The sequence below is a fragment of the Sander vitreus genome, chromosome 6 (genome assembly GCF_031162955.1).
Source record: "Sander vitreus isolate 19-12246 chromosome 6, sanVit1, whole genome shotgun sequence".
Classification (NCBI taxonomy): domain Eukaryota; kingdom Metazoa; phylum Chordata; class Actinopteri; order Perciformes; family Percidae; genus Sander; species Sander vitreus.
The window spans coordinates 10,838,338-10,848,611 of record NC_135860.1 but is presented as its reverse complement, the minus strand read 5'-3'; positions in this window follow the sequence as shown (position 1 = coordinate 10,848,611).

Sequence of the window (10,274 nt, the reverse complement as noted above, 5' to 3'; positions counted from 1 at the left end):
CACCGTTGGCTAAACTATTTAAAAATGGCGGGTTTGTTCAGGATACCCCCGTCTGCCGCTAGCAATGATGACGCAGTGATTAGTGACGATTCTCTCCGACCAATCAGTAGTCTGCAGGTTTTCATGTCACCTTTTGGTATTGCCTCAGCTCGCTTGGAACCTCGACGGAGGTGATACTAAAAAAAAAGTACCTGTTGGCAGGTACCAGGGACTATTTTTTTCATAATGGAAAACCAAAAAAGGTGAGTAGAGTCGAGATGAGTCGAGCAGGTACCATGTAATGGAAAAACGCCATAAGACACGTAAACAGACTTTGTAACAGTCTGTGCCAAATTTCATGGCAATCCATGTCTCAACAGCTATTATATAGCCTGACCAAGGACGAGAGGTGAACTGACTAACATACTAACAGATAGACATTATCTTTCATTGCATCTCAAACAACTCCATGATTGCTAAAATTATATAAAGGTCATAACATGCAAACAAAACGTGCTAGCATCAAATCTGCTAGCACTGAAACCAGTCAGCTTTTTTTGGACTTGAAAAATAAAATTATGCAGTCGTTGAAAGTCCTTTTAGGCGAATTGTCACACCTTGCGAAAAATAAATCAGACAGCCCACTTTATAGTCCCTTGTTTTATGTGACTTACCACCCCCACCCCATGTCAAAATGTAGGCTACCTGGCAGGGAGAATATTTGACACGTCAGCCTAAAGCAAGGGGATAAAGAGAAACAGAGACATGGAGGCACTACAAAGGGAACAGAGATGTATAATGAAAGAATAATGAAGAGAACAGATTAGAAGTGGAGGAGGGGAGAACTCTAATTCCAAAGTCAGGGGATGGGTAACACATAGCCTCTGGGAATAACAGCAAAGTATAGGCAGGGAGAAAAAAAGAGTGGGTGAGATAGAAAGTGAAGGTAGCTGTAATCTTGTATGAAGTCTCATGTGAAGAATGAAGGAAATATGTGGCGAAACATCCTTCACATCCCCAGATGATGCTTTGATCTAACCCTTTGTTTCACTCTTTTAGTCTCTCTTTCTCTATGTGCCCTCCATCTCTGTCCACTCTAATCTCTCCATATATCTTTATTTTCCCCCACCTTCCCACTCCCCTCCAGGCTCTCATTCGCTCTCCTTCTCTTTCTTGGCCTCTTTCCTCTTGGCCAGGCTACAGACGATCACACAGCTGTTTTCCAGACAATGATACATAGCGGAGCGTGAGTCACAGTGCAGGATTTGTGCAGTGATGTAGCTATTCTCTGTGAAGTCAACACTACTGTGTGTTATGCGGATAGCTTACATCTGCTGTCAATATTGGCTCAGATGATCAATAGTCACTTAAATTAACTAGTTATTATGATTTATCCTAACATCACTATCTGTTTTCTATCCCATTTGTTTTGCCTGCCCTAGATGTAACAGATTGGATCACTCACTGGGCACAATTGTTGGTACAAAGCGTTGTGCTCTCCAGGCAGTGTGCATTTCTTGTGTTGGTTATAACAGGATCAAATGAGCTGCAGCTCTTTGTTTATGCCCCCCGAAGAGTTTCACTGGGACCATATATTTTAATGTGTGCTTGTGTCTATCACAGTGGATTTTGCCTGACTGGGTGCCAGGCACAATACCACCCACTCTCACAGTAACTCTGTAAGAGAGGGAAATCTGTCATGCTCACTATAAACAGGGCCAAGTTACAGGAAATGGTGCTGACCAATATGGGAGTCACATACCAGCCTCTGTACTTATGGAGCGGGTCACTGCATCATAAAGGTCATCTGCGCGGTCAACTGCTGGCTGCACAGTTTACAAGAACTGGGTCATATTCAACAGGAAACAACTTCACTTTAGTTTGGTGTTTTGAGTTGTGGGTTTGAGCTCATTGTCTTAAACTGACAAGGAGAGAGAGGCGGATTGTAGTGATAATGTAATCTGAAGTCAAATCGCTTCTCTATTGACAATGAATAATGAAACCATTCCTATAACACTATGACAAAAGCCATGATTAAACTGGGATATGGGGATATTTTGTCATTCACAGCTGTAAGCCCTACATTGCAATAAAACTCATGTAGCCTAATATCTCAGACAAAAATTGTCTGATCCCCTCAAGTCACCCACTAATTCATTGTCATAGAGCTGTTCTCAAGCCTCGCAGAGTATCATTTTCAGCACGGAACAAATTATACGTTTTATAATTCTATTTGTTCTGTATTATTTGTATGCCGATGCTCATGAGGAAAATGGCTATAATCCACTAAAAATCACCTTTGTTGTCTTGCTTTTCTTCATAGACTAACGCAGTGTTTTGCATGTTTTATTCCTACAAATCACTATTTTTTTCCAACATCAGTGTCAAAACAGTTTTCCATCTATTTACATACACTATGAAAATCAATTTGTGATCATATTTTACAGGTAGCTAACCAAGACAAGGAAATCTACTTACACTATTGGTCACAGTTAACTTATCATTGTGTGGTAATGGAGTTGAAAATCCAGCTACTACACTGACATATTTTCTGTTCTGCAGTTGGTCAGTACGGTGGCCGACAGGGGCAAACGCCCTGCAACTTAAGAAAACACACGCAAATAGAAAAAACACAAGCAAATTAAGAAAACAACTTCATTAATTTGACAACAAATGCGCAGCATTCAGCAAACGCGCTGCAAATGCACACAACACAACCAAATACATAAATGCACTGCAAAATACACACAACACAACCAAATACATAAATGCAAATATGAAACGATGCAAAAAGAAAAGCACACAAACCCAGAAAACAAATGCAACAAAAAAACGCAGCATCCAGATTACACAACGGAAGTTCTCCAGACCTCTAGAGGGAGCAGCTAGTGGAACAGCTGGATTTTCGACCCCACAGGGAGAGAGCGCTCTGCCTTTTTATTAGAGTCGGGTATGGCTGCAGCCTGGAGAACTCCATAGACTGTATATTAAATTCATATTATTATTATTAATAACATAACATATTAATAATATACAGTCTATGCTCCCATCTCATGCCCTCCCGGCTGGTGCCGTCCCCGAGTTTCGGCTTTTCAAAATAAAAGCTGGCGTCTGGTCCGCTATGTCTTTGTACTTTGGTGTGTTGGATGTTTGTGAACTAAACAGTACGGCAATCATGCTAATGAATACAATAACTTTTTCAGCAGATGTCTTACTTACAACACGATGGAGTTAGCAAAGCAGTTTTGTGTTTATATGTGTGGGAGGGATTTATTCAGATTGATAAATCCCACGGTAAATTGGCTAGTTTACTAAACAAGGGAGGGACTATAAATCCTGTCTGTTTTTTGTATTTCAAGAGCGAATTGCTCCACAATATGAATACAGATTGATCACTTATTTTGTTGGTAACCGTTGTTGTATAATCACAATATTACACTTGAGGAGGCCTATACTTCAGTAATGCGCTTTTCGGACCTCGAAATTAAACCCTCTCATGTAATATAGCTTAAACAAACGTCAACGTTAAACGCTGATGCAGTTTTAAATGTTTTATTACCACGAGTTTACAGACGTCTCTGCTGATTGAGTATCACCTGTGACCTGAGCCGAGACACACCCACCAAACATATCTCAAACATAGACTTAATATTTACAGTCTATGCCCCCCCCTCGTGGGGTCGAAAATCCAGCTGTTCCACTAGCTGCTCCCTCTAGAGGTCTGGAGAACTTCCGTTGTGTAATCTGGATGCTGCGTTTTTTTGTTGCATTTGTTTTCTGGGTTTGTGTGCTTTTCTTTTTGCATCGTTTCATATTTGCATTTATGTATTTGGTTGTGTTGTGTGTATTTGCAACGCGTTTGCTGAATGCAGCGCATGTGTTGTCAAATTAATGAAGTTGTTTTCTTAATTTGCGTGTGTTTTCTTAAGTTGCAGGGCGTTTGCCCCTGTCGGCCACCGTAGATCAGAGACTCATGTCTCACTATCAACAGGCTAATTTGTGTCTCCTGACATCATTAATATAAATTGTGATGCTGGGATTGCCAGCCTAACAAAACTGTTAACTACGAATGTAAACTTAACTTTATGCTCTCAAAAATCAATTGGACGAACACAAAGTGAACTACATTTTAAGGAAGAATTTCCCTTTAAAGACATTCCAAAGAGACAATTGAGTATCTACAATGAGAGGCAGACTATTATAAGCATACGTTTTAACGTTAGTGGCTATTGTAAATTAAATCTTAATCCCCAGTTTATTACTATTCAATTCCATGCCATGTAGGGTGTAGAAATTAAAACTGATCTTATTACTTAATTCCTTATTATAGTGTTGTTAGTATATTTTGCCAGTCACGATCTGATACAAAATTACAAATGGAAGCTTATCTACTTGAAAAAATTAAGTCAGGCTGCCAAATGTAAGAGGATGAACTTTCAAGAGCCAGACCATACAAATACAGTATGACTTTCCTACAAAACTCTAAATGAATATATTTTTATATTGTTAGTCTATTTATGCAGCTTACTCTTTAATGCTCTTGAACCGCAGTTGACTTTTCTTTAGACGTATTTTTCTGTAATGCATGTAAATGTAGCGAGGAAAATTAATTAGGAATCAGCTCTTTGCCTTCAAAGTCTCCAACGCTTTTGCGCTGCACTTTCTGTTACACACAAACACACACACACCCCTCAGTGCCCGCTGGGCTGTGTGGACTTTATCGTGCCTACACCAACTCAACGTTGGCGTCGTCTCTGCACTGAAACCCGCAGGCTTTGAATATGAATACATAAAAGATTTTATAGAATATTAATCATCATTCACCACTGAATGAATTGCAGGCAATTGCATTTTCTCTGTGTCTGCCCCGGGTGTTACCACCTCTGTCAAACTTAAATGGAGTAGTTATGTTTGAGGACATTCTTATTTGCATGTTTACGCTAGCCGGGTGGGTTTCCTGATGTGACCTGAAGCAATGTTGTTCTGCAACTTAAAAGCCCTTTTGCTTTATACATTCTTAAATATGCACACATCTACTTGTGTAACCACTAACCAGTCAAACATATTGTACATATTCAGCCTAATAAGAACACAATGAGGCGTTCCTATCCAAAATGAGATGTTCAGCATTAGTGAATACCTGCTCTGACAGAAATTGATTAATTGTGAATCACATTGAGGTCTACAAGTGAAGATATCTAACAGATAATTATTATTATTTTGCTTTACTACAGATCCTACTATGTTTTATTACTAAAATATAAATGCTGCAATTCTGAATCAGTGAAAGGAGATACTTAATTAAGGCAGCCAGACACAGTTACAATTATCTGTTATTTCTATGATTTTGTATTGTGTAGCTTATAAGTAAATGGAAAACTGAAGCTTTTTCATCCAGAACTGTCATTTGCAGAAACTTTCAATCACAATCAAGTCAACAGCTCATTATCGGCGTGTCTGAGCTCCAACTATATTTTCAACGTGATATCATGACTTCGCGTAAACATACACGCCACTTTCTAAAGCCAAGTGGCGCGTGTATCTGAAACGCAATCGCAAGGTAATGTAAGTGAATGGAGGCCAAACTGTGTTGATAAACATGCTAAAAATTGATAATGCGTCTTGATAACATGCCAAAATGGCATACAAATTGGCGTGTCATACATACGCCACTTCATCAGATCAGTCTGATACTTTTGTCTGACTCAAAAGTGCTGCCTGATCTGTTTTTCCACCTGTGTGTGCATGTGTGTCTGCTGTAACCCAAGTGAGGGACCCATCTGTGCGTGTCCAAAGAAGCCTGAACCATTAACATCTCTACTGATGTGCCCCCCCCCACAAGGACCAAGAGCAGGCTGTCCCCTGAGCACAGTCCCAGACAGCCTCTTTCTCACACACACACACACACACACACAAAAGATACCAATCCGATTGATCAACTGGCCAGCATATTAATCACAAAACATCTTTCCCTCGCTCATCTCTCTCTGTCCAACTGATCTTCCCCCTTCATCCATCTCTCCTCACATCACATCCACTCCCCCCCTGTCTCTGTCCCTTTAAAACTACCTGTCTAACCCATAATAGGGGGTAATTATGGCATTACAGCCCCAGTGACTGTGCAGTGGGGGCTGATCAAGTGTTGCCATTGATACAGACTTCTGTGACTCCACAGGAGGGCATTAAGAGGGAGAGTGTGGGGGGTAAAAAATAAAAGATTGGGAAGAATGACAGCAGAAGGTGGCTGTCAGAGGAGTGGAGAGTTAATTAGTGTAAAAAGAGGGCGAAGGACTGGAGAGGAGATGTGGGTTGCTCAGATGTTTTAAGGGTGGGGAGAGAATTAAAGACAGAAGGGATAATTTGAGCACAGCCAGGATAAAAAGAAAGATTGAGTGAAGGGAAAGAGAGGGAGAGAATGGTGTGTTTCAGTGCAGCAAATCGACAAGAGAGAGATGGAGAGAGGAAAAGAGAAAGGCAAGCAGACAAAAAAAACAAGGTTTCTGTCAATAAAAGAAAAAGTGAGCACATGCAAACCAGCGGACCCCTTTCTGATCGGCCGTGCAGTTTGTCTTACTTGGCCTGCTGGGCTGGGCAGACTGCTGGCATGACGAGATTTAATGCGGTTCCGTTCTGGGCTGCTAATGGGAGCTACTCGGGTAGCAAGGCTGTTTAATCATAGCGCTGTGACAGAGCAAGAGGAGCCAGCCACGTGTGGAGAAGAACTTTCACCACCATAGACAGGGGGCATATGCCTTTCTATTATTTGTGATTTAAAAAAAATAAAAAATAAAAAAAATACTAATTGTAATTCTATGAGTGGACAATGACATTAAAGATTAAATAGCCATATTAAGTTGTCAACATGTTTTGGCACACGTCGTTGCATCCCTATGAGTGAATTACTTGTGCTGCCCAGCTTGCCCGTTCAAATCAATATCAGTTTTTGTAATCAATTGGCAGCAGATGGTTTTTCCCATAAATGGGATTTGACTGAAACTCGAGTGGCCGGCTACACAGCGCTTGAGAGGAGTGCATTAGGGGCCCCGTCCCACAACAATAACATCAATTAGTGTGTATGTTCATGTGTGTGTTTGTGTGCGCGCCCCTTATAATGGATGCAGCCGGTGGATCATGTGGTCGCGTCAGTCCAATATGACTCAGCTCCTACCGCTACACAGAACTCTGATATCATCAACAAGGGCCTGATGGCCTCGTGGTCATTTGTCATCAGTGTCAGGATATGAGGGAGGCTGACAGAGCACTTGACCGCTGGCAGTGAAGAAATGTGTCACACAAGCAGGAAGCGTGTGAAACTGAATCGTTCTGAGTTTATTGACCTGGTTGTTCAGGGAGTGAGTCAGCTTTCTTTAATTCTATACAGCATTGGTTATTCAAAAGAAAACATGTTGAAGCCTCTATGCACTTTGAATTACAAACACAGGGACATTTTGTCTTGTTTTTGTTCTTGTTTGGAGGGTGTTGTGACCCGCAAAAACAATTCATCTTCCTCTGTGCTCTTGTGTAAGGTTGAATGAAAATGAAGTTGAATGGAATGATTCCTCTCTGTCAGCAACTGTTGCTTTGCTTCATCACATAATATCTCTCTCTCTCTCTCTCTCTCTCTCGTCGTTTGAGTAAAAGTCAACTCTTGCTCATCTACATGCAGAGCGCCTTGGTTCCAGCTGTGAACGGAGGATTGAAATGGAAATGGAAAGGGTAGAAAGAGCAGATTACGCTCCTCAAACGGCATGCACTGCCTCCTGGCTGGCCCACCAGCTGAGTAGAGAGCGAGAAAGGAACATGGGTGGGTGGATGTATGATGGGGACTGAGGGGGAAAATGTAGGAAGACAGCAACAAAGTGAGGAGAGTAAATGTGGGAAGAAATGAAGAAGAAGAGACCTAGTGGGACAATTACTCTGGAAGGGTGGCAAAATGGTGTAACACTAGATCAAGACTGTCTTAAAGATACCGTGTGCGCGTGCACACACACATACACACACACACGATTCTCAGAAACTCAGGCCAACCCAGGCCAACCTTTGAGAAGACCAGACCTTGAACTGCAGTAGGTTTTGAAAGACAGACAGACAGTGGATAGAAAGAGATGATCAGCTGAGTGTGAGGCTTGTCTGAATGATATTATAAGCTATGGAGAATTGCTGCATTGTACTGAGAAATGAAAAAAAAAAAAAGTAGTTTCGCACTCACTAGCTTAAAAGTATTATAAAATGACGTGATGGGAAAATGAGAAATTATTAGATTTTAAATAAAGTTCTCGCTTTTATTGAAATTGATTGAAATGAGCAGTCACAGGATGGATCCTCTTTACATTACAATCAAAATATTGAAATTAACTTCAGTTTGTCAGGGGGCCTGCCAGTTGGGTACATTTCTATTCATGAGATTCCTGTGTGCTGGTGCTACAGCAGAGTGGTGGGTATTGACCTCAGCTGGAACAGCCAGATGGGAGAAAGAGGGAGAGAGGGAGGGGGGAGAAAAAACTGTAATGGAAAATGAAAAAAAATGAAATAATGAGAAGAGAAAATGAGACGGAGAGAAACCAGGAGAACAATTTCTCTATCAGGACCCAGAGAGGCATGACCCTGTGATTTGCTGTTTGCCCGTATCCAGTATGCCTGGAGGCTAGTGCATAATGTTAGCCTAATGTTGTACCAAACCTCTGCCACAGCAGGACCCGGTCGTCAAATTAAATGCTCTCTCAGAAGATGGGTCCCTGTGGTGTCCCTGGATTTCCATGGAGGAACAGTACGATTTCTAAGACTGTTGTCGGCGGTCAAATGCAGCGTTTGGTCTCAGCTTCTCTGTCACCCTTAAATTCAACAGGTCCCAGATGGCACCTAATTACGGCTCACAAAGCAGCACAATGCCATATCCTGTGCCATTATGTGAAATTGGAAAATAATGCTTATCTTTTGTGAAATGTGCAGAAATGTGCACAATCTGCATTTGCACTGGTTAACAAATAAACCAAAAAAACCCACCATTTATTCCTGGCAGAAGAAGAAGTTTCTTAGGAGATGTTTTGACAGAGAACTGTGGGTAAAGAAGAAGAGAAAGCTTTGAGCAGCTCAGCAGTTAATAAGATTTCTGCTAACACAACCTCACCTCTCCGTCACACTGTTTTTGCACGCACACATTTAGTGTGTAGGATTTTCCCTGTCTTTCTCACACACACATTCCCTGTCCACACACACACACACACACACACACACACACAAGACAGTAGCCCATTGACATCACTGAAAGATTGTCAAGTTTATCTCTTCAGGGAAGATACAAAAACAAAAGCCCTTTGACAGACTGAAGGTTTCCTGAGTCCAAGGGCACATATTGTTTTTAATGATTGTGTGCTTGAAATGAGTGGCAAAGGCTTAAAAAATAGAAAACGCAGAGACAGACATGCAGCCAGTGAGTGAGGAAATAAGTGAGAGGAAAACTATAACAATACCGCAAGTACAGAGAATAAATATAGAAGTGGTACAGTAGGGTAGGAATGTGGAAAGGAAAATGAGAAAAGACATGGGAAGTAGTAAGACAGTGAGGAGAGAAAATAAGGGCATGTTGGAATTTGTCCAGAGGGAGGGGTGAGGACATTAAGATTGTGCCGTGGAGGTCACTGCACATTAACAGCAGCCTTAAATGAGTTCCCTAACCTCTGCAACCCTGCACCACAAATACACTAACGTGTACACAATACAAACACAGCACACCTGAGTTGGGTGTCATGAATGAAAGTCCAGAAAATAGTATATGTACAGTAACTACAGCCAATCTTGTACAATGTGGTGGCACGCTGCTGCAGCTCTACAGCTTCACCTAGTTACTCTCCAAAATTCAATTGAGAAACATGTTAGAAAGTCACAAGATGATCACACTGAAGCCACACACACACACACACACACACACACACACACACACAGGATACATGCGAGGAGTCACTGTAGGTTTGCTATCTAAATCGTGTTATGTGGAAATATTAGTACAAAAAAAAGTGTGCAAGTGACACGAGCAGTCAGCTCCCAGGTTAGCCACGTGGCCAAATCTCTTGTTGAAAACAATGTTATCATAACCAAATTATGGCCAAAACTACAAAAAATAAAAACATGATAAAAGTAAATTATTATTTGAAGCATGTCCAACATTTGCAGCAATTTTGTCAGCCACCGCAATTAATTGTAGCTTCTTATAATTTACTTAAAAAGAAAGATGTCCTTGTTAGTTATTAAAGGTGCACTGATCCACTCTGAATGCACAATTCCCAAATACCCTTCTG